A 27,671-nucleotide genomic window follows, 5' to 3' on the forward strand; every position below is an offset into this window, starting at 1 on the left:
TAGCCCCACGTGATTGGACTGTCGCGATTAATCATTTAGAATATAAAAAAGCACCACGCAGGACGTCCCAGATTGCGCTGCCCGCATGCCCATGTAATGTCTCGTCAGGTGAGCTTATATACGTTACCTTTCCTTTCGGGTTCAATTTTGATACTTTGCCTATAAAGTCTGCGTTTTTCATCCAGGTCTTTGAGGACATACCTTTTATTGACTGAGTTGCTTGTCAAACTTTATTGAGACTCTTTTAAATTTAGAAACAACAGCGTCAACTGGCAGTTTCTTTAAAATGAAACATCTTATCTCTATATTGCCTTTTTGACTTTCATGGGAAGGCTTTAAGCAAAAGGTGTATGTGACATTTGGGCTGGAGTTTATGTATCATTAAGTGTATTTTCTGTAATGTCTTTCAATATTTATTTGGGGTACAGACTTTGTCCAGTTAACTAATGACAAGCAATGAATTGGCATCTAGGATTCTGCCTCTTGACCTTGAATTATATAACTAGGAATGAGTATGAAAGGTTTGAAAGATACTGCATGTGTTTTTCCATGACAAAAAAAATAAATTTTCCATTCTATACCCTTTAAATACAGGAGCACTAAATCACAGCAATGGGTGCAGGGGACAGCAGTATGTCACACCCAAATTGGACCACTTCAGTGTTTCAGATCATTTTAACAGCATGTCCTTGGACAATTGTGAGAAGATACACAAATATAGGGAGAATGGGCCCACTCAATGCAAAAGATAGCATTTTTGAGGAAAAACGACTGCCTGCTTGTGTGTACTGTGTACCCACTACAGAAATATTGTAACAGCCCAGGAGATCAAGAGGAACAGAATTAGCCCCTTTACGCCGATTTCTAGTGAGTGGCTCCATAAGTGAAGTGCCACTTCTGCAATGCCACTCAGGTCTTCAGCAACAACATGTACATCAGAGCTGCCAGGGTCCTAAAAAACGTATAGCCCAATGACTGCTTAAAAAGAGCAAGTTTGTCAAAAAAATAAACCAATGCTTGAGGCAGACTAAATGACCCACTGGAAAGCGGGGGGCAGTTTGGTACATACCAAAGTCAGAGTGGGGGAGTCCCCTCTTGATTTTTCAGAGTGATAGAATGGGTATAAACCATCAGACAGTGGCAAAGAAAAAGGACATATACACACGCAAATAACAGGAATAGATGCAAGATGTATGAAAAATATGGTAAAAATTCATTAATAGTGGTGAAAAATAGCCCAAAATACTGAGCTGTTTTTTTTCAAAAGTAGCCCAAAAATAGCAACCCATGAAAGCTAATTTTTTCCCACACGAATGACAATCAAAAATAGCCCAATTGGCCGAGAAAAACCATGGACCTTGCAACACTGTCCCAGCTGCTTTCTCTTCTTTGTCCACTCATATACACTGCCTCTGCTCACCTGGGGTCAGAGGCAACCTGTTTGTCACACTTTAGCCCTGTGCCATGAACTGACCTGGGTCCACATCTCACCGGCCAACCAGCCAGACTCACCCGTGACCATTCATTCAGGCCACTTGCTTTAGTAGCCAGGAAATGTGTCCGAAGTGACACCCAACTCCCTTTCTCTGCTGCTCACCGTGCTGCTTTATAGCCGGCTTCTTCAGATATTCCTGCCCCCTTGGACAAGTCTCAGCTAACAGAGGAGCGTGTCACCTCTCAGGTCCACATCGAGGGGTCACTACAATATCTTCACAAAAAGAAACCCCATAGATGATATGTTCCACGCCATATGAAAGAGAGAGACACAGCTGCAGTATACAGCAGAGTGAAATGGGGCAATGACCTAAGAGTCAGTCATATGCTGTGAGATAAAACATAGGCAATGGATTAAAAGACAGGCGGTCAGGTCCACAGGGTCTAACCCAATCCTTCAATGCAAAAGATCCCAGAATGGTGGCCGCTGACACTCTGTTTGATAGATAGATAGATAGATAGATAGATAGATAGATAGATAGATAGATAGATAGATAGATAGATAGATAGATAGATAGATAGATAGATAGATAGATAGATAGATAGATAGATAGATAGATAGATAGATAGATGTACTTTATTAATCCCAAGGGGAAATTCACATACTCCAGCAGCAGCATACTGATACAAAAAACAATATTAAATCAAAGATTGATAATAATGCAGGTAAAAACAGACAATAACTTTGTATAATGTTAATGTTTAAGCGCAAACCCGCCCCCCCCCCCACCCCCCCCCCCCCGGTGGAATTGAAGAGTCGCATAGTTTGGGGGAGGAACAATCTCCTCAGTCTGTCAGTGGAGCAGGACATTGACAGCAGTCTGTCGCTGAAGCTGCTCCTCTGTCTGGAGATGATACTGTTTAGTGGATGCAGTGGATTCCCCATGATTGACAGAAGCCTGCTCAGCACCTGCATTCCTCACCAGTTTGTCCAGGCGTGAGGCGTCCTTCTTCTTAATGCTGCCTCCCCAGCACACCACCGTGTAGAAGAGGGTGCTCGCCACAACCGTCTGATAGAACATCTGCAGCATCTTATTGCAGATGTTGAAGGACGCCAGCCTTCTAAGGAAGTATAACCGGCTCTGTCCTTTCTTACACAGAGCATCAGTATTGGCAGTCCAGTCTATTTTATCATCCAGCTGCACTCCCAGGTATTTATAGGTCTGCACCATCTGCACACAGTCACCTCTGATGATCACTGGGTCCAGGAGGGGTCTGGGCCTCCTAAAATCCACCACCAGCTCCTTGGTTTTGCTGGTGTTCAGGTGTAGGTGGGAATTACAAACACAGCACCCTGAGGCGCTTGTGCTAATCGCTGGAGACTTTAACCATGTGATACTGGACAAAACATTACCTGCCTTCTCCCAGTATGTGGATTGTAACACCCGGGGAAATAGGACTATTGACCTACTGTATGCAAACGTTAAAGACGCATATAGCGCCACCCCGCTTGTCTGCGCTTGGGAAAGCAGATCATAACCTGGTTCTGCTTCAGCCTCACTACAAACCAAGAGTGAGGGAGCTACCTACAACCACATGATCATTCAGGAAGTGGTCCCCTGAGGCAGAGAAGGCTCTGAGAGAATGCTTTGGAACTTAGGACTGGGAAATCCTGTAGGGATCATAGAGTGAGAACATTGAGGAGGTTGTTGACTGCACTACTGACTACATCAACTTCTGAATGGACATTGTAGTTCCAGTACGAACAGTACGCTGCTATGCTAACAACAAACCATGGATTACAAGTGACATCAAGGGCCTTTTGAACCAGAAGAAAAGGGCTTTTAAAGGCGGTGATCAGCATGAGCTCAAGCGTGTGCAGAAGGAACTCGGAGTCCAGCTCAGGGCGGTGAAAGAGCAGTACAGGAGAAAGCTGGAGGAGAAGTTGCAGAACGACAGCATGAAGGAAGTGTGGGACGGGATGAAGATTATCACTGGCTGCAGCTCAAAGCGGGGTGCCACCATTGAGAGAGACGTGGAGAGAGCAAACCAGATAAACAACTTCTTTAACAGGTTTGACCACCCTAACCCACTCTCACCTCGGAGTACTGCACCCTCCACCCATCCTTCTGCTGATATCAGCATAGGAGAGAGTTTACCCCAACCCACAATTACAACTGCCCAGGTAAGCAGAAAGCTGAGGAGACTTCATGCCAGCAAAGCAGCGGGTCCAGATGGAGTATCTCCCCGACTGCTGAGCCAGTGCATCCTCTAAACAGTATCATCTCTAGACAGAGGAGCAGCTTCAGAGACAGAGTGCTGTCACTGTCCTGCTCCACTGACAGACTGAGGAAATCGTTCCTCCCCCACACTATGCGACTCTTCAATTCCACCCAGGGGTGTAAACGTTAACATTATGCAAAGTTATTGTCTGTTATATAGTGGAACCTCGGGTCACGACCGTAATTCATTCCAAAACTCTGGTCGCAACCTGATTTGGTCGTGACCCGAAGTAATTTCCCCCATAGGACTGTATGTAAATACAATTAATTCGTTCCGGACCGTACGAGCTGTATGTAAATATATATATATTTTAAAGATTTTTAAGAACAAAAATAGTTAATTATACCATAGAATGCACAGTGTAATAGTAAACTAAATGGTTACTTACTTCTTCTGTAATGTTCACTTTTTCTGCTTGGGCTCTCTTGCTCTCTCTCTCGCTCACTCTTTCTCTCGCTCGCTCACACTCTCGCTTGCTCTCTCTCTGTATTGCTCGCGCTCTCGCTCTCTCTCTCTCACTCACTCTCGTTCTCGCACTCTTGCGCTCTTTCTCTCTCGCTTGCTCGCTCGCTGCACAGGGAATGTACAGGAAGAGACTGAATATGTGCGGAAATCATCGGCACTTACGAACCGGAAGGGAACTGGCTTGTTCGTCACCCGAGTGTGTGGTCGTGAACAGATGCAAAAGTTTGGCAAACTTTTTGGTCGTAACCCGATTTGTATGTAGTCCGAGATGTTCGTGACCTGAGGTTCCACTGTACCTGCATTTTTATCACTCTTTAATTTATTGTTTTTTTTATCAGTATGCTGCTGCTGAAGTATGTGAATTTCCCCTTGAGATTAATAAAGTATCTATCTATCTATCCATCTATCCATCCAGGTAATTTTATGCAGCCACAACTAACACTCTCATTGCACCTTTTTCAGGCTCCCCCAAGTTTAACTGATACCATGTTTTAGGCTCTATATGATGATGTTTCCATTGTTGCTCACCATTATGTGCCTGTTGCAAGACTAAGGCAGAAAAAGGACATGTCTTACCTGTATTCACGGTGTCCTTCGGGAGTTCCCCACTGTGTAGTGCTGGATATGCTCACAGGGGCAGCTCCGCAGAATGCAAGTGGTGATCATGCCTCATCATCCATACACTGTGAAATTAGGTCGAGTCTGGCCCCAAAGAAACCAGGGCAGGGACCAGCTGCAGTCTGAACCCACTGAGAAACAGAAGCTGGCCATGGGTGACACCCCTCCACTCCAAGGTAACTCCCCACCATGTAAAAGAGCAGGTAAGATCATGGATACCCAGTGTGATGAAACTTCCTACCAGGGTTCATGACCCAACCAAGCACCAGAGCTTGGAGGTTCATCCTCTAAAGCCTTGTTAGACCATCTTGCCTCCCTGCAACTTGAGTACCATTCCCTTCCCTTGTCCTTTCAGAGAGAGCACTGGAATGACGATTCTCTGCAGCATGCGAGAAACACTGTAGTCCATCAGTAGACAGCAAACTGTTTGACTGTATCCCGTCAGTGCCGGGATTCATGTTAATTATCTGATGCATTGGGTGGTTGAGCAGCAAAGAGAAGATCGGGATCTGCAACCAGGCCTTCGTTTAACTCATTTAGGCTCCATAAGACCCTTGTATGAATTACGGAGAGATTTTAATGGTCTGGCTTTCACAAGGAGGTGCACCACTTTGGAAAGTCTTACTTACTGTGAGCAGATGAACGTAACCATTAAATCACTTCTCCACATAGTCTCCCTACAGGTCGATGCAGTTCTTGTATCATTTCACTAACTAACTTCTTCATTCCTTGGGAGAAAAAACTTTTCAGCTGCTCCCCAATCGTGGTCTTCATGGCTTCATTAACCTCATCATCAGCAACCATGTAGAGCAGGGCTGGGCAAAGACAGTCCTGGAGAGCCACAGTGGCTGCAGGTTTTTGTTCCAACCCAGTTGCTTAATTAGAAAACAATTCTTGTCAATTATTTAATTTCTTGGCTTGTTAGTGCTTTAACTCTGCCATGTCAGGTCATTCTCATATCCTTTTTCCTTTCTAAGAATATCATCCAAATGATTTGAAGTCTAAAATGAAGGAGAAATTCTCAGTCCTTCACTTTTTTCTCTTCACTTTCATTCCAAGTATTTAATTAAATGAAAGAGTGGACGATAAATCCACAAAGGTGTAAATGGAAATTATTGCTAGTAAGGAGCACTTAACAAATGAGAATACAGCTGATTAAGACTAAAATAAGCAATGAAGGTTCACAATCTTAAAAAGCGAGACAACTGAAAAGAAGCAGAAATGTTGCTTGAGCGATAAGTGCTTCTTATTAAGTAAAACCTGCAGCCACTGCGGCCCTCCAGAAACGACTTTGCCCACCCCTGGTGTAGAGCCTCAGTGATAGTTGCATGTTGCTAGATTGGAGGTGTAAGGGGTATGTGGAAGATGTTTAAACAGCAGCTTTTGCATTGTCCCCAGCGTTGAGGCTACCACATGGGGATGTGCATTGTCATCAGGCAGCAACACTGTTTTTGACAGAATTCCACATCTTTTGTTGCGAATTGCTGGTTTCAGTTTTTCTCTAAGCATATTACAGCATTTGCACTGGTCACTGAATGTTAGTGATGGGAAAATGAAGCCTTGTGAAGTTTTGAGGCTTTCTTTCTATTTGTGCCGAAAAAGATTCAAAGCTTTGAGTCCTCAGCCTCAGTATGAACAGCGAGATCTGGTGGTTAACTGATATTGAGGCAAGCTCTCAAGAGCACAAGTGAAGCAGCACTCACTGTTTCAGTCTCATGTCACCAGTAAAAGGTCAGAAAAGTCTGTGTTCATTTTATTCTGCTAAGGTCCTTGTCCATTTATACTATTTAACTTTTGAACACCGTTTTCCACTATTTGTCGCCATCTGTCATTAAAGCTCTCCAAATCTCTCTCTCCTCACAACCCAACATTGTTGAATGAGAATGATGCATTTTATATAGGCAACCTGTTAATTTAGCGCCAAACCAATAAAGTGCGCTGTGAAGCACTGATAACGTTCGAAGCTTCAAACGTCATGGGTCACGTGACAACGGTGTTTCGACACAAGCTCCAACACAGTGATTCGACTCACTGTGCTTCAGATTGACTGACATTCATTTTCCCATCTCTACTGAATGTACATGTTCCTGTAAATGTGCCACAATAGGACCCCTCATACCCAAAAAGAAGGTCATCATGATTTTATTGGTGGAGGGTTGTCGTATCAATCTTTATTTCATTGAAGAGGATGGATGTTTCCACTGCTTGCTTTATCTCTTGCTTTTCAGCTCATTGTAATGGACTCGTGTCTCATCTCCAGTGATGGACCACTCCAATGCTAATCTGATGAAGAACTCTGTTAAAGGTAAAAGATGGCTACAAAATGCCTTTGGCTCCATTCACTGAGTTTATGATGGATGTCTCATCCATGTTTTCTGTTGACAGGACAGATCATGGCTTACGTCTTGCTATGTATCTGCTATCTGTATCATCTGTTGCTGAGAAGCTGATTTTGAGGCCCCTGCAGGACTGTCTGGTATACCTGGCGTTACCTGAGGGAACAGAACCCAAGAAGTGCCACAGAGGAAACAAGAAGTGACTTTGGTAATACCCAGAGAATCAGGTTTAAAAGAGGCCATTGCTCTAGCAAATTTAGAGTGGAAATGAGCTCAGCTGGCAAGAAGAATGAAAGGTAGAAGGAGTCATCTAGGAGAGGTGAGAAAGGGTTTCTGGTTTATTCCCTTATTTTTTTGTACTTTTTTATCTCCAAAGCCATGCACTTTAACTTTTACTTACTTTTTTAGTTGTAATAAACCTCTTCATTTCATTATATTTTTTCATTATATTCCCTTTGCATTCTCAAAGAGCATTTTTCCACTTTTGTGTTGAATGCACGAAGTCCTGTGGAGGAAAATCACCTGATTCTGCACAATACACTCACACTCCCAATCACAGGCTAACCTTCAGTTAACACAGAGAAAGCTGCCTAAGGCTGCCTGCCATCTTCTACAACTATCCAGCCATCCATTTTCCAACCCGCTGAATCCGAACACAGGGTCACGGGGGTCTGCTGGAGCCAATCCCAGCCAACACAGGGCACAAGGCAGGAAACAATCCCGGGCAGGGTGCCAACCCACTGCAGGACACACACACAAACACACCAAGCACACACTAGGGCCAATTTAGAATCGCCAATCCACCTAACCTGCATGTCTTTGGACTGTGGGAGGAAACCGGAGCACCCGGAGGAAACCCACGCAGACACGGGGAGAACATGCAAACTCCACGCAGGGAGGACCCGGGAATCGAACCCAGGTCCCCAGATCTCCCAACTGCGAGGCAGCAGTGCTACCCACTGCGCCACCGTGCCGCCCCTTCTACAACTAGTAGGTGTGTATTGGTGGATTAAAAGCGTACTGTGGAAGAAATGGATGGTGGCATTTGAGCAAGCGGACACAAAATGCAGGCTGTGAAAATGCGTCTTTGCACAGTGTTTTAACTTGGCTAAAATAAAAAAAGGAATATAACATTTATCTATGGAAATTCAAAATGCAGCTGAATATTAAATGCCATATTGAAAAAAATCTGCATCTTGTTGCTTTTGGTATTATAGTCGCATAGATAGATAGATAGATAGATAGATAGATAGATAGATAGATAGATAGATAGATAGATAGATAGATAGATAGATAGATAGATAGATAGATAGATAGATACCAGGAATCTTGTTGCCGAGTCTGTTTGCAACTAGCTGGCCATTTATGATGATGATGAGGCAGGACAAAACCAAATGCTTGAGGTGCCAACTGGAGAAAACCCTGTTTGATTCCAACAAAAAAAAGAAAACTGTAAATGAAATAAACTGTAAATAAAAAGAGTGCTCTTTGGCACCCTTCTGTTTAGGACAATTCCCTTGAATCAGTACTCTTTTATGGGACACACTTTGTCTCTCTATCTTGTGTTCTCCATGGCGGTCAGGTCCGAAATGAGAAGTCTCCCTTTAATACTGAGCAGACTGGAAATGGCGGGGCTTCCTTGGCTTTGTTGCCCTAAGGGGTGGTTTCTCGAGGCTCTGAGGGAAAAAGGAGTTCAGACTGTTAGCGATAGCGCCCCCAGTAGTTCTGAGGGTGTGCCTGGATGGCGGCCCTCTGGCACGCATGCGTGAGTTGGGCACGGTAGAGAGTCACTGTTAAAATAGGAGCAAAAATGGGGAAGGTCTGTGGGCAGACTATATGACCTTACATGGCACAATGCAAAAATCATTAAAATATAGCTCACTATTTATAATTTGTGAAACTTGTGTTCAAAAAAGGATGGGTGGTTTGATGGTGTAAAAGGAGAGACACAAATATATTGTGGGAACCAGTCCGGACTAGTGTACAATGTACAAGTATCACACGCACAACGCAGTGCCCCTGCACCACACACCCTCAAGTCTGGGCTCTCAACAATGCCTCTCTTCACGGCCTCCACTCCTCTCTGAGCTACGTCCACTGCCACCTGACTCCAGCTGATGAATGGAGGAAGGCAGCCCTTTTTATGTCCACCCGGACATACTCCAGGTGCCTCTGGATGAGCTTCCACCATACCAGGAAGTGCCGCACGAGCACCCGGGAGCACTCCAGGTGTCCCTGGTTTTCCTCCCGCCAGCACTTCCGGGTGTAGCAGAAGTGCTGACGTCCAGGGCTTTTCTGGCATCTGAGCGCCCCCTGGTGGTGACCACGGGCCCCAATAGGGTTGAGCTTCCATGCTCTGTTCCCATGTTCCCCATACCAACCAGGTCGGCTGCCATCTTGTGGCCTGGAGGAGGAGTAGTCCCTCTTCCGGTCCTTCCAGGCATCCCAGCTGAGTACCGGCCCCCCGCCACTCGCCACAATATATCAAGGATTGGAGCACCACCTTAGTGGCCCTGGATAACTGAAAATGTGGAAAACAACAAAGCATGCAACAAGAGAGCTCAGAACAGAACTGGAGCAAGATAGCCGGTCCTGGGTAATGTGGTGAATCGGCAGGAAAGGGCAGGTCCAGGAGGGCAGAAAACGGAGGTGACATCAGCAATGGTGTGGCTGTCAGTCTTCCATTCAGCAGAGGGAGGAAGAGAGAAGACATTAGTGCACCGCGACCACCCCTGGTTCAGATGGTAATTACAATCAGCAGAGCATTTAAGCTGCTTCCCATATGCACACATGTGACAAAATATAATTAAAGTTTAATCCATTCTACAACATCACTGTAGTTAGACATTTTACCGAATTTTCGTTTCATGTGACCAAGTAAAGATGCCGTTAAATCTGCATATACAGTGTGTTCCCTGCTTAAGTAATATCAATGCAGGATTCGGACCTTCTGTCCCTGTCTTTCCAAATGCTTTCCTTTAGGTCAATACGGTAGGAATCTGAAAATTGTCACAATTATGAGTCATGAGAATATGCAATATGGATTAAGCAAGTTCCATCAATGGGTACTGTTCAAGCCCCTTGCCAGCATCTTAACATGGCTTGTTAATTTTAGGTGTACCATATACCTCTAAGTAGAATGAGGAACACGACTTCAAATGGGTCTTTTCTTTCCTTACGACTGAAGCCCAATCCAAGGCAGCATCCTTTAAATGCATCAAACCAAATCAAATTTTGTTGTCACATACATGGTGCAAATTGAAGCAAAATGTTTAAAAAAATATAACAAAAACATTATAAAAAAACAGCAACCCCCCCAAACACACATAATAACGTCTAGCTTGGATAATAAGAGAGCTGAGAGCTGCTGCTGGTAATAACAAGTGGCAGTAATATACTGTATGTGGTCAGACCTGCCCAGTTGGGCCACGGGCTTACATTTAAAGGTATTGATATACTGTATAACTACAGCAGGTCCAGCTTACTGGGTCCACAAGTGCAACTTGCTTATAGATGTTTGTTTGTTCTGATGTTCCCCTAGTTGAAGTCACAAGCATTCTAGGGACAGAATGATCATTCATCAGAGTTTTGGTAACAGAGTGAATCGTTTTTGTTCAGGTCAGGTTGGGGAGCATGCACTGGTATAGCGTGTTGCTGCACCCACTGCACAACGAAAGAGCTTGTGATTCTGGTGCAGTCCCTCTCTCTGGAAATGACAATCTGTCTGCTGCAGTCAGGTGTTACGTGGGTGTCTCCTTGGCCTGGTTTAGCCACTCGGGTCCTCATCAATGAGGATCCTGCGAGCCGGATCAGGAATCACACCACATGGCTATAGTGTCGTAACTGACGCTTCCTCACAATGCAGGTAATGTGCCTCATTCGAGACTCTGTGAGCAATCACTTGTCCGATACAAAGTCAAACCAGTGGTGCCCAAGGATTCTCCCAAGGAACACAGTACCGAAGCAGTCCAGTCTTCGTCTCAGTTCACTGGAGAGCATCCATGTTTCTTATCCATATAGCAAGACAGGAAGCGCCAGGACTCTAAAGACTTGGACTTTCATCCTTTTGCATAGACATTGGGAGCGCCACACACCCTTTTCCAGTGACCTCATGACCTCCCATGCTCTCCCAATCTGTCTACTGACTTCATAGGAAGAGTCACCAGAGACATGAATGTCACTGCCGAGGTAAGTAAAAAAGTTCTTGAGATGATAAATATTATTCAGGGTGATGTAACGTATCCCCTTAGACAGTAACATGGAAAAATTCAGTCAGTATTTCAATGTCAGAATAACACATCACAGTTATAACTGTCACCATATACTGTATCCAGTACATGCTCTTTAAGTTTCAATGTGGTGACAGGGCGAGCAGAATTACACTCCTGATCATTTAATATTGCTTTTCTATTTAAAATGTTAAATGTCTAAGGTTAAATGATGATCTGTAACTCAAGCAACTTAAACAGCACTTTTTCCACAGTTTCTAATGTGAAGTTATAACTCAGTAAACCAAATAGTTTATACACTAGCCAGAGTACGGTTTATTTGATAAACAGCCATGTGCAACATTAAGAAAGTCAGTCAGTCAGTCAGTCAGTCAGTCAGTCACTATCCAACCCGCTATATCCTAACTACAGGGTCATGGGGGTCTGCTGTAGCCAATCCCAGCCAACACAGGGCGCAAAACAGGAACAAACTCCCAGGGCAGGGTGCCAGCCCACCGCAGGGTACACACACACACACCCAGCACACACTAGGGACAATTTAGGATCACCAATGTACCTAACCTGCATGTCTTTGAACTGTGGGAGGAAACCCACGGAGACACAGGGAGAACATGCAAACTCCACACAGGGAGGACCTGGGAAGTGAACCCAGGTCTCCTTACTGCGAGGCAGCAGCGCTACCACCATGCCGCCCATTAAGAAAGTGTCAATAAAATTCAATTTCATATTTGGAAAGAATTTTGTTTCTATGGCTCTGCATTTTTCACCTTTCTTCACATGCTTACAGACAGTACCTAAAACTATAGATTTTCATCTCCATTTAAATGGAATGAATAGACTGGATACTTGACATCTGGGGACCATGAAGACAATGGCATAATGATGACTATACCATAAAAGATAACAATTAAATAACCCATGCTGGAGAAGGGTATTGACATTCTCAAATACACTGCCCCTTGAAGGAAAGAAATGTTAAAAATATGGGATGAAGGCGATTCTGAGAATGATCCAATAGTCATTACCAGTGGTCCTCCTTCTCAGTAAATGGGTGCACCCAAGTCACATAAGGGGATGCACTTCAGTACATTAGGGAACCACAAGAATCTTTCACTGTTAAAACTCAGGGCTGCTGATTTTTTGATGGGGCCCATATCCTAATGTGCATGTTTGTGAAGAACATTTAAAGAAGGAGCAAATCACACTTCTGTTACTGCCTACGCTCTTTTCACTGTTGCACTTGCTAATGTGCATAGCTGGTTTGAATACGTCATTCCTGCATTGCCACTGGACTGTAATCTTACTGTAGATTTTTGATTGACCATTCTTAATGAAAGTTTCTGTTTTCTAATTATTCACCTCTTTGCACTCAGAACAAGCATCATGATTCAGAAATATACACTTAAGACTTCAGTGAGGCTTTGCTCATTTTATCTTGCCTTTCAAGTCTGTGCTAACGTTACATTAGGTCCTGCTTGACGCAAAACATGAACAGGCTGAGCTGTGGTCATCGTTGGAGCTCATGAGAAAAAGCATCCTTACAATCCCAACCTCCAACCTTAGGTTTCATCTCCTAACCATGAGATCTATAATTTCATTTCATTACAGGTCATGCAGTTACTGGAATTTCTAAGCATGCTGAATTTTACCAACAGTTTTCTTTTATCTACTTTAGGAGCACACTGGCACCACAAGTAGCATTTACAACTCTCCAAACCTTAACCCAGTGTCCATTTCAGGCAGGCATGGCTTGTGAATTGAGTTTGCATGATCTCCCTGTGCTGCTGTTTCTGTTCTCACAGTGAAAAAAAGCTTTAGGCTGACTAGTAACTTTGTGATGACATTGCAAGTGATATAGTGTTTGATTTCTGCTTTGTGCCCAATATTGTCTGTTGTATATCCGCCAGAGTTCCTCCCCTGGATGGGGTTCAAATGCCATTTTTATATCTTTCTTGTTCATTTTTGATTATTTTATGTTAACATTGTTGGTCATATAGCTTATATGTACCTACAGTGCATCCAGAAAGTATTCACAGCGCATCACTTTTTCCACATTTTGTTATGTTACAGCCTTATTTCAAAATGGATTAAATTCTTTTTTTTCCTCAGAATTCTACACATAACACCCCATAATGACAACATGAAAAAAGTTTACTTGAGATTTTTGCAAATTTATTAAAAAATAAAAAAACTGAGAAATCCCATGTACATAAGTATTCACAGCTTTTGCTCAATACTTTGTTGATGCACCTTTGGCAGCAATTACAGCCTCAAGTCTTTTTGAATATGATGCCACAAGCTTGGCACACCTATCCTTGGCCAGTTTTGCCCATTCCTCTTTGCAGCACCTCTCAAGCTCCATCAGGTTGGATGGGAAGCGTCGGTGCACAGCCATTTTAAGATCTCTCCAGAGATGTTCAATCAGATTCAAGTCTGGGCTCTGGCTGGGCCACTCAAGGACATTCACAGAGTTGTCCTGAAGCCACTCCTTTGATATCTTGGCTGTGTGCTTACGGTTGTTGTCCTGCTGAAAGACGAACCGTCGCCCCAGTCTGAGGTCAAGAGCGCTCTGGAGCAGGTTTTCATCCAGGATGTCTCTGTACATTGCTGCAGTCATCTTTCCCTTTATCCTGACTAGTCTCCCAGTCCCTGCCGCTGAAAAACATCCCCACAGCATGATGCTGCCACCACCATGCTTCACTGTAGGGATGGTATTGGCCTGGTGATGAGCGGTGCCTGGTTTCCTCCAAACGTGACACCTGGCATTCACACCAAAGAGTTCAATCTTTGTCTCATCAGACCAGAGAATTTTCTTTCTCATGGTCTGAGAGTCCTTCAGGTGCCTTTTGGCAAACTCCAGGTGGGCTGCCATGTGCCTTTTACTAAGGAGTGGCTTCCGTCTGGCCACTCTACCATACAGACCTGATTGGTGGATTGCTGCTGAGATGGTTGTCCTTCTGGAAGGTTCTCCTCTCTACACAGAGGACCTCTGGAGCTCTGACAGAGTGACCATTGGGTTCTTGGTCACCTCCCTGACTAAGGCCCTTCTCCCTCGATCGCTCAGTTCAGACGGCCAGCCAGCTCTAGGAAGAGTCCTGGTGGTGTCGAACTTCTTCCACTTACAGATGATGGAGGCCACTGTGCTCATTGGAACCTTCAAAGCAGCAGAAATTTTTCTGTAACCTTCCCCAGATTTGTGCCTCGAGACAATCCTGTCTCGGAGGTCTACAGACAATTCCTTTGACTTCATGCTTTGTTTGTGCTCTGACAAGAACTGTCAACTGTGGGACCTTATATAGACAGGTGTGTGCCTTTCCAAATCATGTCCAGTCAACTGAATTTACCACAGGTGGACTCCAATTAAGCTGCAGAAACATCTCAAGGATGATCAGGGGAAACAGGATGCACCTGAGCTCAATTTTGAGCTTTATGGCAAAGGCTATGAATACTTATGTACATGTGCTTTCTCAGTTTTTTATCCTGTTTAATAAAATCCCTTTGTGCGTCCAGGTGTCCGTGTGTGTGTGTGTCTTCTGGTGAAGTGCGCATGCGCGGGGCACGGTGTGATACGCGATATTACTGTCAGAGAAAGTTAGAGGCGTTTTATGGAAATACAAACCAGTATTACTGCGAGAGGAAAATAAGGTACACAATACAGTGACTCATATTACAGCCACATACAAGGCAGTATTACTGTCAGAGGAGATTAAAGGCATATTACCGACGCGCACGCCTGTATTACCGTCAGAGAAAATTAAAGGTATATTACGGACGTACAAGCCAGCGGACATGCAAGACAGTATTACTGTCACAGAAAATTAAAGACACACAATACACAGCGGCAGCCCACGAAGAACGGTCAGATCAGCAAGTAAACATCAACAAAAGAAAGGCTGAAAGAAAGAAAAATACAACCAACAAAAAGAATGAGGTTAAAGTCCCTTGCCATTTAATATAGACTGTTCCTACTAATGTTTATACACTACTGTTCTAGCACCCGTTATTGTAATGGGCTAAATGACTAGTTTTTAATATATTTGCAAAAATCTCAAGTAAACTTTTTTCACGTTGTCATTATGGGGTGTTGTGTGTAGAATTCTGAGGAAAAAAATGAATTTAATCCATTTTGGAATAAGGCTGTAACATAACAAAATGTGGAAAAAGTGATGCGATGTGAATACTTTCCGGATGCACTGTATGTATCTTCTTTTATGTTTTGTGTTTTGCCACTTGCCCATCATAATGGAGGGACTATCCTCAGCTCTGTAAAGGAAAATCCACAGTCCCTTGCGGTTCATTGTGAATGCATTTTTTGTGTGATGAGGTCTCCTGAGTTTATTCTGTGTTTTTGTGATTTCTGGATATTTTGAACCCTTGCTCTGTTTTTTGACTTTGCCTTCTGGATAGTTTAGACCAGCGTTTCTCAACCTTTAAGTATTTGCGACCAGAGTTTTCATAACAGTTTTAATTGCGACCCCCTAACATTTTTTTGAAACCCTAATAAAATTTATTCCTATATTATTTGCTGCCGATACACCGCTACAAGTTTAAAATTTCCCTATGAATAGCGAAATTACACCACATATGGCAACATTCGCGCCACCTTATTTGTTACTGCCCCACAGTTTGAGAACCACTGGTTTAGACATTGATGGCCTATTATGGTGGCATTTCCTTCTATGCCTTTGTGTTTCTCAGAACTTATTTTTCATTAACAGAGTTTTTTGTTAAAATAAATCTTTTTATTTTTAAAGATTCTTCATTGCCCTCTTTTGTAACTAGCCAGGGTTTGACAGGATTTCCCCCTCTAGTGGGCATTTTTGGATTTTGCCAGGGATAGAGTGAATCTCTCGCAACTCCATATGAGGAGTAAGACGATGTGAGATGTCAATATAATGGTGTTAAGCTCATAAACTTATGAGAAATGGACCTAAAACCATTAACAAAATGTCTGAGACATAAGGACTAAAAAAAAATTCACTGCTTGGTACCAACTTCTTAAAAAAGTGAAATATACACTGTTGGTTCTTAATCAACCTGTCAGAAGGGGAATTGGGAAAATAACACATTTAGTGAAACAAAGAATTTAGGCTTGGGATTAGAATTTCAGCATTCATACCTAGATGTATGACTTTATATGTTTGCAAAATGGAAGATAAACTCGGGAGTATGGTATTGGGTGATTTTGCTCAGTTGTTGTTGGTTGGTTGGGAGCATGCACTTATTAGAGAGCGTTGCCGCACACACCACATGACGAACCATCTGGATTGAGACCCGAGTGCAGTGGGTGACACCTCAGCACCACACTGAACAGCGTTAAGTATTTTACAGTGGCTGGAGTGCCAATCCTGCCATCAACCCCCAAGAATTCCCTGTAAATTGGACGATGCGGATTAACGTCATACCCAGGACAGTACTGCGACTTAAGGGCCTTGCTCAACTACTATTGTAAATGTCCAGCCAGCCATTTTTTCTGCATTTCTCTCTGGCCAATGTACTTGGACAAAAGTTTCTACAAATAGTGTTTTTTTCATGTTTCTTCATTGCTTCTACAGCTGCTCTGTAGCAAACAAAATTATATCTCAATAAAGCATTGACTCATAAAATGGTTAGGTAGATAGATAGATAGATAGATAGATAGATAGATAGATAGATAGATAGATAGATAGATAGATAGATAGATAGATAGATAGATAGATAGATAGATAGATAGATAGATAGATAGATAGATAGATAGATAGATAGATAGATAGATAGATAGATAGATAGATAGAATGGTTGGGGGTGCAGTAAATGCACGACTACAAAAACACTACAGGACTGTTTGACCACACATTGGTTATAAGGCACATAACACCAATTGGAGTCTGATGGGTATGATATACAAAGTCATCATTTAGCATTTCTTTAAGTGACTTACAAATGTGTACCAATAAACTTACAGTCAAACACTTGAGGCTAAACATGTCTCAAAAAAATATGGGGATATTACTCAAGCTTTAAAAATTCTAAAAAGGTTCTAACAAAATAATCCATCTGTTAGTTTTCTAATTCATGGGCAGCCTGTAGCTATCAAGGAATGCCAGTTCATTGCACCTATACTGGGAGAAAAACCAGACCACCCATAGGAAAACATACCTCAATATGTGGAAAATGTGCAGGACCTGGGCTGGTGATTGGAACCCTGAACAGTAGAGCTGTGGAGCAGCTACACTCAATGGTAACTGCTGTGTCATTGTACTGCCAATGAAGACAAGTTCTTCTCTCTTTAAAAGAGGGAGCAATCAAACATAATCCAGAGGATGAAGTCTGGGTGAGCCTTTGGAACTAAAATGAAACATCACCAGTAACACTGGGATTGAGATGTCATATCATGTCATTTTCTAAACCGCTTAATCCAGACCAGGGTCGTGGCGGGTGCTGAAGGCTATAGCAGCTAGCACAGGGCTAAAGCAGGTGCAAGACCTGGACAGGGATTGAGATATTTGTCATTAAACTGCTATTGGCACGCTTAAGAGCTTCGTGAGTCAAACTGCCAGCTCTCATTTGCTATCTTCTTTAGGCTATAAATGTGAAGCGATAACTTATAAATATTAGTAGGCAATGACCTCACATAGCTGCTTTCACATCTTCTAAGTGTGATACTGTATATGAGATACAGAAAGCTGCACCCTTTCATAGTTAGCTGGCCGATCTGTGCTCCACACTTGCTCAGCTGGGAGATCATTTTGACGTTTACTTTTACTTTGACCTAACAAAGAGGGATCTTTATAGCAACATACTTTTTAATTCTTTAAAACTTTGGATTGGACATAGGACAGAACAGAGCTGTCTGGACTTTCCTCAAGACATAGAGAATTCTGGCCTATAATGTATACTGCTATTTGACATTTTATACATCCATCCATCCATTTTCCAACCCACTGAATCTGAACACAAGGTCACGGGGGTCTGCTGGAGCCAATCCCAGCCAACACAGGGCGCAAGGCAGGAACCAATCCTGGGCTGGGTGCCAGCGCACCGCAGGGCACACACACACACACACACCAAGCATACACTAAGGACAATTTAGAATCGCCAATCCACCTAACCTGCATGTCTTTGGACTGTCGGAGGAAACCCACACAGACACGGGGAGAACATGCAAACTCAGGTCTCCTTACTGCGAGGCAGCAGTGCTACCACTGCGCCACCATGACGCCCACATTTTATACATGTCCTTTGTTTTATTAGAACGTTAGGAAAATGCCCAACAAAGCTCATTAGTCCAATCCACTTAATTCTTCTAAAAAAACATCAAGTCGAGTTTTGAAAGTCCCTAAAGTCTTACTGTTTATCATGCTACTTGGTAGCTTATTACACGTGTCTGTAGTTCTCTGCGTAAAGAAAAACTGCACAATGTTTGTGTAAAATTTACCCTTAACAAGTTTTCAACTGTGTCCCCATGTTCTTGATGAACTCATTTTAAAGTAACAGTCTCGATCCACTGGACTCTTCATAATTTTAAACACTTCAATCATGTCACCTCTTAATCTTCTTTTGCTTAAACTGTAAAGGCTCAGCTCTTTTAATCTTTCCTCATAATTCAACCCCTGTAGCCCTGAAATCAGCCTAGTCGCTCTTCTCTGGACCTTTTCTAGCGCTGCTATGTCCTTTTTGTAGCCAGGAGACCAAAACTGCACACAGTACTCAAGATGAGGCCTCACCAGTGTGTTATAAAGTTTGAGCAGAACCTCCTGTGACTTGTACTCCACACATTGTGCTATATAACCTAACACTCTGTTAGCCTTCTTAATGGCTTCTGAACACTATCAGGAAGTCGATAGCTTAGAGTCCACTATGACTCCTTATCAAATGCTTTCTGAAAGTCAAGATAAATAATATCATATGCTCCACTTTGATCATATCCTTTTTTTTTGTTTCTTCATAGAATTCTAACATGTTAGTAACGGATGAGCACATGATGTTTGTTCAGTAAAACTCCTGCTCTTGCCACATGTTGCATAATCTTTTCCTTAATAATTCCTTCCATTAATTTACGTGTGATGCATGTTAAGCTTACTGGTGTATAGCTTTGTATGTGGATTTGCCTGATCACCCTTTTTAAATAACATGATAATATTTACCATTTTCCAGTTCTTCAAAAATTACCCCTAAAAATATGCATCAAGGGTTTATATATCGACTTGCTAACCTCCTTAAACACTCGAGGATACATATTATCTGGTCCTGGTGATTTGTTTCATTTCAGCCTATTTAATCTGAACAGCACTTCTCCCACTACAATTTCCAAATCACTCAGTACCTCCTTAGTAGTCGCTTCTATTGCTGGGAGGTTATCTTCTCCCTCACATGTGAAGACCTCAGAAAATTCGGAGTTCAAAGCATCTGCTACTTCATTGTCTGTACTTTTTAATTTCCCATTGTTTTCATTCTTATGAATCTCATGTCTGCTTATAATCCCCAGTATACTATACTCCATTGCAAATACATTCATTGGTCTGTCAGTTTTCTCAACCTTTTTGTTCCAGTTAAGGTTTGGGGTAAGCCAGTGACTTCTGTATATTACAAATACAGTACAGATAAAACATAAAATAACAAATACGATGTTAAGCACAAAATGCTTTGTAGCACAGCATTTATACACAAAAATACACAAACATCTAGACGCTTTTTGTTTCTTTCTTAAATTCTCAAAAATTCTATTCCCCTTTGGTCTTGTCCTGTTTATTTTAGGTACCACCACTCATTGAAAACAGTAATTTTGAATTTTTTCATTTATTAATCTGTCAACAGTCACCTAAATGAACTCCATCAGGAATTTCCTGCAGCAAAACGTCCAGGCAGTTTACAGTCGAAATCTCTGGGTATCCAACTAAAGAGTGTCGCTCACGCTTACAGATGTAATAGCAGCAGCACTCATGACAAATCCTAAGGGAACAGAGGCTGGCCTCGAGGACCCCAGAGACGCAGTTGTGTAAGCTAGCGCTGCAACATGTTGCCCCAGTCTGGCAGTGAGTCCAATAGGTGAACCTGCTACATCAGCGTCATAGTCTGATTGTAAAAGAATGAAAGAAACTTCACTAGCAGCTTACAAACTGTCAGATTGCACTAAAGAACATGTAAAAAATACCTTGATGGAGAACTTAAGAAGGCAGTCAAGGATCAGGTTGAAGAGACTTAATTAGTTTAAACTGTGGAGTGGAAAATACAAAGCAGGGTGACAAAATGGATATACTGGATAAGAGAGAGCGTAATAAGCAAGTAAATAATATAAAAGAGCTAAAAATGGATATACTGGATAAGAGAGATTGTGTAATAAGCAAGTAAATAATATAAAAGAGGGCGGCACGGTGGCGCAGTGGGTAGCGCTGCTGCTTCGCAGTTGGGTGACCTGGGGACCTGGGTTCGCTTCCCGGGTCCTCCCTGCGTGGAGTTTGCATGTTCTCCCCGTGTCTGCGTGGGTTTCCTCCGGGCGCTCCGGTTTCCTCCCACAGTCCAAAGACATGCTGGTTAGGTGGATTGGCGATTCTAAATTGGCCTTAGTGTGTGCTTGGTGTGTTTGTGTGTGTCCTGCGGTGGGTTGGCACCCTGCCTGAGATTGGTTCCCTGCCTTGTGCCCCGTGTTGGCTGGGATTGGCTCCAGCAGACCCCCGTGACCCTGTGTTCAGATTCAGCGGGTTGGAAAATGGATGGATGAATGGATAATATAAAAGAGCTAAAAATGGATATACTAGATAAGAAAGAGTGTAATAAGCAAGTAAATAATGTAAAAGAGCTGACACAAAACTGATTAGATAACTTAGAGGCCTTGCTACTCCCTTACAATGCAAAAGTGGCCAAAGATTCAAGGAAAACAATTTACAAAACTGGATACTTTCAAATGAACCTTTACTGAGAAAAAACGTAGCTTTACAGCATGAAATTGTGGTCAAGGAAAATCAATTCAAGAGGAAACAAGCAATGAAAGCATGGAGAAGGCCATCAGATTACTTTTAGGTCTATTTTTTAGAGGGATACTTGAAGGCATCTTCAGATATCAACTGCGCTTATTGCTCACCCGTTAAAAATCTGAAAAAAAAAAAAAAAAGACTATTTATAGCGAGGCATCTTTGCTAGCAGAATCGTGAGAAAATACTTCCCTGTGCCAGTTAGAAAGTAACACTTCTTTATGAAGGCTACTGTGGGTTGGTTATCTTTCCCAGTTACACAGCTAAAGTCCCAGAAAAAAGGAATTCAATAAAGTTTCCATCTGCCGCCTGACTGAAGGGCACTCTGGAAGATGAGACGAATGTGTTTAACACACAAGAAGAAGCTCAGCACATCTTTAAAACTTATTATAAGGGCTGCATGGTCAGTTATAACACAGTGTAGAATATGGCCGGCCGTTCCTCCCGGCCAATACCCCCAAGCCGCCAGGTGGAGCCCTGCCTGCAACATAGAGGTGCCCCGAGTTCCAGCAGGACATCATGGACAATGGAGTTTTTCATCACAGCCCTGCTGGATACCATGGGATCCTCCAGGGGACACTGCAGGAAGGCCCAGAGACTTTTGTTTCACCTATAACCCGGAAGTGCGTATTAGTCACGGCGACAGAGCGAATGACTCACTTCCGGGTTGAAGAAAAGGAGTTTTTATCTGACCCGGAAGTGTTAACAATCACATGGACAGAGAGAAACACTTCCGGGTCAAGGACTATGGGAAATCCCAGACGTCGAGCTGAGCTGGGTGGAAGGGTGGCAACGCGTCTGGGAGTGGAGGATTGATTAGTGATTGATTATTGTTCATTTATATGAGTATTGTGGAGTGTAGGGTGCTTTGTGCACTGTTTATTGATAAAATAAAGTCACATTGGACTTTTATCTGGTGTCTGGTGACTCGAACAAGGTTTCAAGGGAGCGATAGCGTGTCACTCACGTGCACATAGGGGACAGTTTAAGAGCTCAGATAATTGTAACGTTCCCTCTTCAGAAAGCCAGAGGGCGCTGTTGATTAATGCCTTTTCTCTTCCTCTTCCTGCACACCAGATGATTGACAGTCACGACACCACTGATGTCACTTCCAGTTTCCACCCACCTGGACCCGCCTCTTCCTGCTAAGAGCCTTCATCACTGTCAGCAACGCCATCTTAGTCAGCCTATCTTGGAGACTCGTATTGTCACGTTTCTTTTTCTTTTTCAAAGTGCTATACCTTAATTGAATATACGGAGTTAACCTTCATGGTGCCCCATAGAGTTATCATCTGCTTTTGTCTCTTTTTTATTGTATTGATATTAGAAAAAAGATGGAAAGGATTTTAAAATGTTGGCTTTAGATAAACTAACAAAATTACCAGCCTAACAGTCAACATGAATCCATAGCTTACAATGCCTATAAAAAGTATTCACCCTGCTTGGAAGTTTTCACATTTTACTGTTACACAACTTTGATTTGGCTTTCTTGACATGTCGAAGTGAAAACAGATCTCTGCAAAGTGGTCTAAATTAATTACAAGTATAAAACTCAAAGTAACTAACTGCATAAATATTTAAATGGTGAACCTAAATCATTACTGGTGAAGCCAATTGTTTTTAGAAGTCACAGAACTGGTTCATAGAGATTACCTGTCTGGAGTCAAGGGGGTCCAGTTGACTGTTGTATACATGTACCTGTATGTGGAGGGTCCAGCTTGTGGTGAGTCAGTAATGAAGACAAAACCAACCTGTGATTGAAAAGCACAAGTCGGGTGATGGATATCCCAATCACTAAATATCCACTGGAGTCCAGTTAAATCAGCCATTGAGAATGTATGGTACAACTGTAAATCTGCACAGTGTAGGCTGTCCACAAAAAAACTGAAGAAATAAGTGAGGGAGGCCATTAGAAGATCTATGAGAACTCTGAAGGAGTTACAAGCTACACTAGAAAACTTGGAGCGACTGTGCAGACAACAGCTGCTGTCCAGGTGCTTCACTAGCCGCAGCTTAAAGTGGCAAAGAGGAACAATGCACATGACGTCTCAACTAGAGTTTGCCAGAAGGCACTTGTGAAGTCTGCTGGTAGAAGGTTTTATGGTTTAATGACACCAAAATTGAGCTTTTTGGCCATCAGGTTTGGACAGTGCACATTTTAAAAACACACCATCCCCACCGTGAAGCATGGTGGTGGCGACATCAGGTTGTATAGATGCTTCTCTGCAGCAGGCCTGGAAGGCTTATGAGGGTACAGGGGAAAACAAATGCGGGGAAATCCTTGAGAAAAGCTGATGTGGTCTGGAAGAGACCTGCGCCTTGGGAGAAGATTTATTTTACAACAAGACAACAAACTCAAATATAAAGCCAAAGCTACAACAAAATTACTTTGCTGGAGTGGCCAAGTCAGAGTCTAGATCTCAACCCAAGTGAGAATTTGTGGTTGATTTCGTAAAGGCTGTTCACTTGTGATCCCTGTGAAATCGGAATGAGCTTGAGCAGCTCTAAAGATAAATAAGGACAAATGGCAATATGGAGGTGTGCAAAGCTGGTAGAAAGAGAGACCTGTACACACAGACTCAAGGCTGTCATGGCTGCCTACTGAATTCTGACTTAAAGGAGTAAATACTTATGTGATCAATTAGTTTAGGTTTCATATTGACGACTTTACAGAGATCTGTCTTCACTTTAACATTAAAGCGTCTTTTTCTGTTTATTATTGCGAAAAAAACCCAAATTAAATCCACTGTGGTTCAATGTTGTATAACAATAAAATAAGGAAAGGTTCAGACATTTTATAATTACTGAATAGTTCATTTCTTTTTTAGAGTGAACTATGAAACTAGCTATGGTGCCTTATTGCTTGCTCTCTGCTTATTATTTGGTGTAGTACCATAAATAACTTTATTATGCTATTATTACCTTTTCTTTCAATATCTATAATATGAATATACTGTTATTTTTACTATTGTATCTTTATTGGTATTAACAATGCTTCTAAGGAGTTAAAGTTTGTCCAGGGCTGTTATTGCTATATCACTTGAAGGATCTGACATTTAAAGAGGGGAAGTTACATCAAATCTGAAAGGGTGCATGGACTGTTTTAGTTTTAGTTCTATTTTCTATATTTCTAAATATCAAGTGGAACATCAAAAATTCGGGGAGGAGGTTTTGTTGTTCTTCTGATCCTCCACTTGCAGTGCGGCATGTGGGAGGAATGGTGCTCTGTTGCCCTGAAATCTTGGCTTTATTTGGGGAGGCAAGATGGGTGAGATGGAAGAGTTTTAGATTTATGGATGTTAAATCTTTTATTTTATTCTTTAATGTTTTTACTGTTTATGCAATCTAACCAGCTAGACAGGCCAGTACATGCAAGCTGTTCAGATGAATGCCTTTACTCTCAGCCACAGCCGGACAGTCATTCCTTAATATGCAATATACTCTACACACAATGTGATATTAATGTGATCTGTAAGTGAGGCCCTGATGTATGACCCCATTTCTAAAAAACTTAAACACAGAATGTAAAGATTTGACAATCAGTTAAATCCTTATTTTACTGAAAGCAGAACAAAGACAACGTATCAAATGTCGAAACTGAGAAATTTTATTGTTTTATGAAAAACTAGCCACGTTAACGGTCGAAGACAGGGAACAGAACAATTGAAAATATTTGCTGTCCCTTGTCCTATGTGTTGTCACTCACAGGCACATAGGGGACAGCTGAAGGGCTCGAGTAATTGTAATTCAACTGCCGCTCCACGGGATGGCGCTGTGTTAAGGTGCCAAACTGGCCTGTTTGCAGTCTACACCTGTCACCCTTTGAAAATATTTGGCACATTATGAAACAAAAAATACCACAAAGGAGACCCCACACTGTCGAGCAGCTGAAATTCTATGTTAGGCACTATATCACTTTTAGAACTAGAGCAGTTGGTCTCCTCAGTTTCCAAATATTTACAGAGTGTTGTTAAAAGAAGAGGTGCAATGTGAATAAGAATTCTTATTTTATTTTATTTGAATCAAATTTTCAGATAATGAAAGAAAAACCACATTAGACAGAATATACTTTGCCTGGTTAATTAGTTTCAAAATTATACATTGAGCTCTTCAGAACCTGAATTGCTTGGTTGATTGCCTTACACAACTACTCTCTTAGCCTATTTATTGAACACGTGGGAGTCATCGTATATCTTTACCCTCTAATAGACGTCCTTTAGTATTGTAATAGATGGAAATCAATTTTGTTACACTTTTACCTAACATAACTGGAATAATTGTAAAACATTTAACGTTTTACAGTCTGCAGAAGGAGTAGTGTACTATTAAAAAGAACAAATTCACTCAATAGACAACTCCTCAAAATCTCTTCATTAATAAGAAGAAAAGACAAGGCCGCAAGGACAAGGAAAGATGGATTGGAAGATTGACTGTGAGTCAAAAGAAGACAGGGTTTGGCCGCACAAAATCAATACTAAGAATCACACTAGCCTTTCAAAAAAATCCAGACTTGGACCCCCATGGCTTTACCTTAAATATGGTCATGCTGATTGTGTCACTCATAACAGCTACCTGGGACATGAGCTTGTCAACCTTTCATTACATCGTAGCGACTCTTTCTCAGAATGGCAGCACCTGTTAAAAACAAAATGGTGTTATGGTCATATTTTGAGACAACGAAATGGTAATTAATTCTAGTTACGTCAAAACAAATTTCTACTAAGGTAATAATGATAGTATAGAACTCCTGGGTCCGGATCTGAGAGGTGGTCGAGACCTGTCAGCCTAACAGAGCTTGACGTTTCTGGTGAACAGAAACAGTAGAAGGATGTCACCCATGTACCTTTCAGACCACTCAAGACAACTGGATTAAAGTAGGAGAGCAGGGAGCTTTTGGTTGCTCATACCATTCACTTGCTTCAATTTTAATAGCTTAGTGGTTTCACTGCAGCTCACTTATGAGAACATAACTACAGCTACACAACACGTGTACTAGTTGAGTCATTTTATTCTGTGCTTTGTACAACTATCCATCGATCCATTTACCAACCCGCTGAATCCGAACACAGGGTCACGGGGGTCTGCTGGAGCCAATCCCAGCCAACACAGGGCACAAGGCAAGAACCAATCCCGGGCAGGGTGCCAACCCACCGCAGGACACACACAAACACACCCACACACCAAGCACACACCAGGGCCAATTTAGAATCGCCAATCCACTTAACCTGCATGTCTTTGGACTGTGGGAGGAAACCCACGCAGACACGGGGAGAACATGCAAACTCCACGCAGGGAGGACACGGGAAGCGAACCCAGGTCTCCTAACTGCGAGGCAGCAGCGCTACCACTGCACCACTGTGCCGCCCTTTGTATAAATATGTAAAAAATAAAGGACAATCTGAAAACAGCAGACAAATGCGTCACTTAACTGCTGAAAAAAAATGGCACACACATTCATAATCCAAAAGGCAATGGTGAGGCTCTGAAATTCACAAGGTACATTAGAACATTTGGGATGGGAACAGGCCATTCAGCCCAACAGAACTCGTCAGTCCTGTCCATGTAATCTTTATATTACAATGAAAAATTTTTGGGAGGGAGACTAGGGAGATGAGACGTGATCTTCTCGGAAGACAAAGTCCCGCGAGACACACTTTAACTTGCTCCCAGCTCTTAAAACAACGACAAGCGACAAGCAAAACACGCAGCTCGCCAGCAGCAGAAACCCAGTATATGATCCAATCGCTTCTCCTTGTGTGCATTCAGCCACCCTAACCTCCACTTTCACAACGCGAGTGGCAGAGACGCGAAGTGGCAAAAGGGCAACTGCTGTACAGGCTTTAAAATGATCGCAGAAAGACAGCAGATGATCCGACAGCATCTCCTTAGCATGCTTTCACCCCCCCCCCCCTTCCCCCATTAACAACACGTGCAGCGTTATACGTCCTGCGAAAAAGAGATTTAACCGCGCCCGGGGCCGGAAATAAAGGACAAGTATTGTTTTTACAACGTCACGTGTGACAAGGCAGTGAGACATAATTTAAAACAAGTCCATGGACATCTAACGCAGCAGTTGTTGGATTGCTTTTGGCAGACACACTTCATGTGCTCTCAGCTCTTAAAACAAAGACATGCGACAAGCAAAACACGCAGCTCGCCAGCAGCAGAAAGCCAGCAGATGATATGACCGCTTCTCCTTATCGTGTGATCAACCGCACCTGCTTCACAACGCGAGCAGCGTTATATGTCCTGCGATAAAGAGATGTAACCACGCCCAGGACCGGAAATAAAGGACAAGGATTGTTTTTACAAAAGTTTTAAACTAAAAGTGAAAATAATGCATATGTAACAATTCC

The 27,671-nt window shown here is 42.6% G+C and overlaps 1 long non-coding RNA gene across 1 annotated transcript; it reads left to right on the top strand.

Annotated features, from left to right (window-relative positions):
• Positions 1-31: 31 nt before the first annotated feature.
• LOC114650915 (uncharacterized) lies at positions 32-22,603 on the top strand. Its single transcript, XR_003716068.2, has 4 exons — positions 32-108; positions 7,029-7,105; positions 7,186-7,455; positions 22,393-22,603. It is a non-coding gene; the product is annotated as an uncharacterized LOC114650915 (long non-coding RNA).
• Positions 22,604-27,671: the final 5,068 nt, after the last annotated feature.

This window comes from Erpetoichthys calabaricus, chromosome 4 (assembly GCF_900747795.2).
Source record: "Erpetoichthys calabaricus chromosome 4, fErpCal1.3, whole genome shotgun sequence".
Taxonomy (NCBI): Eukaryota; Metazoa; Chordata; class Cladistia; order Polypteriformes; family Polypteridae; genus Erpetoichthys; species Erpetoichthys calabaricus.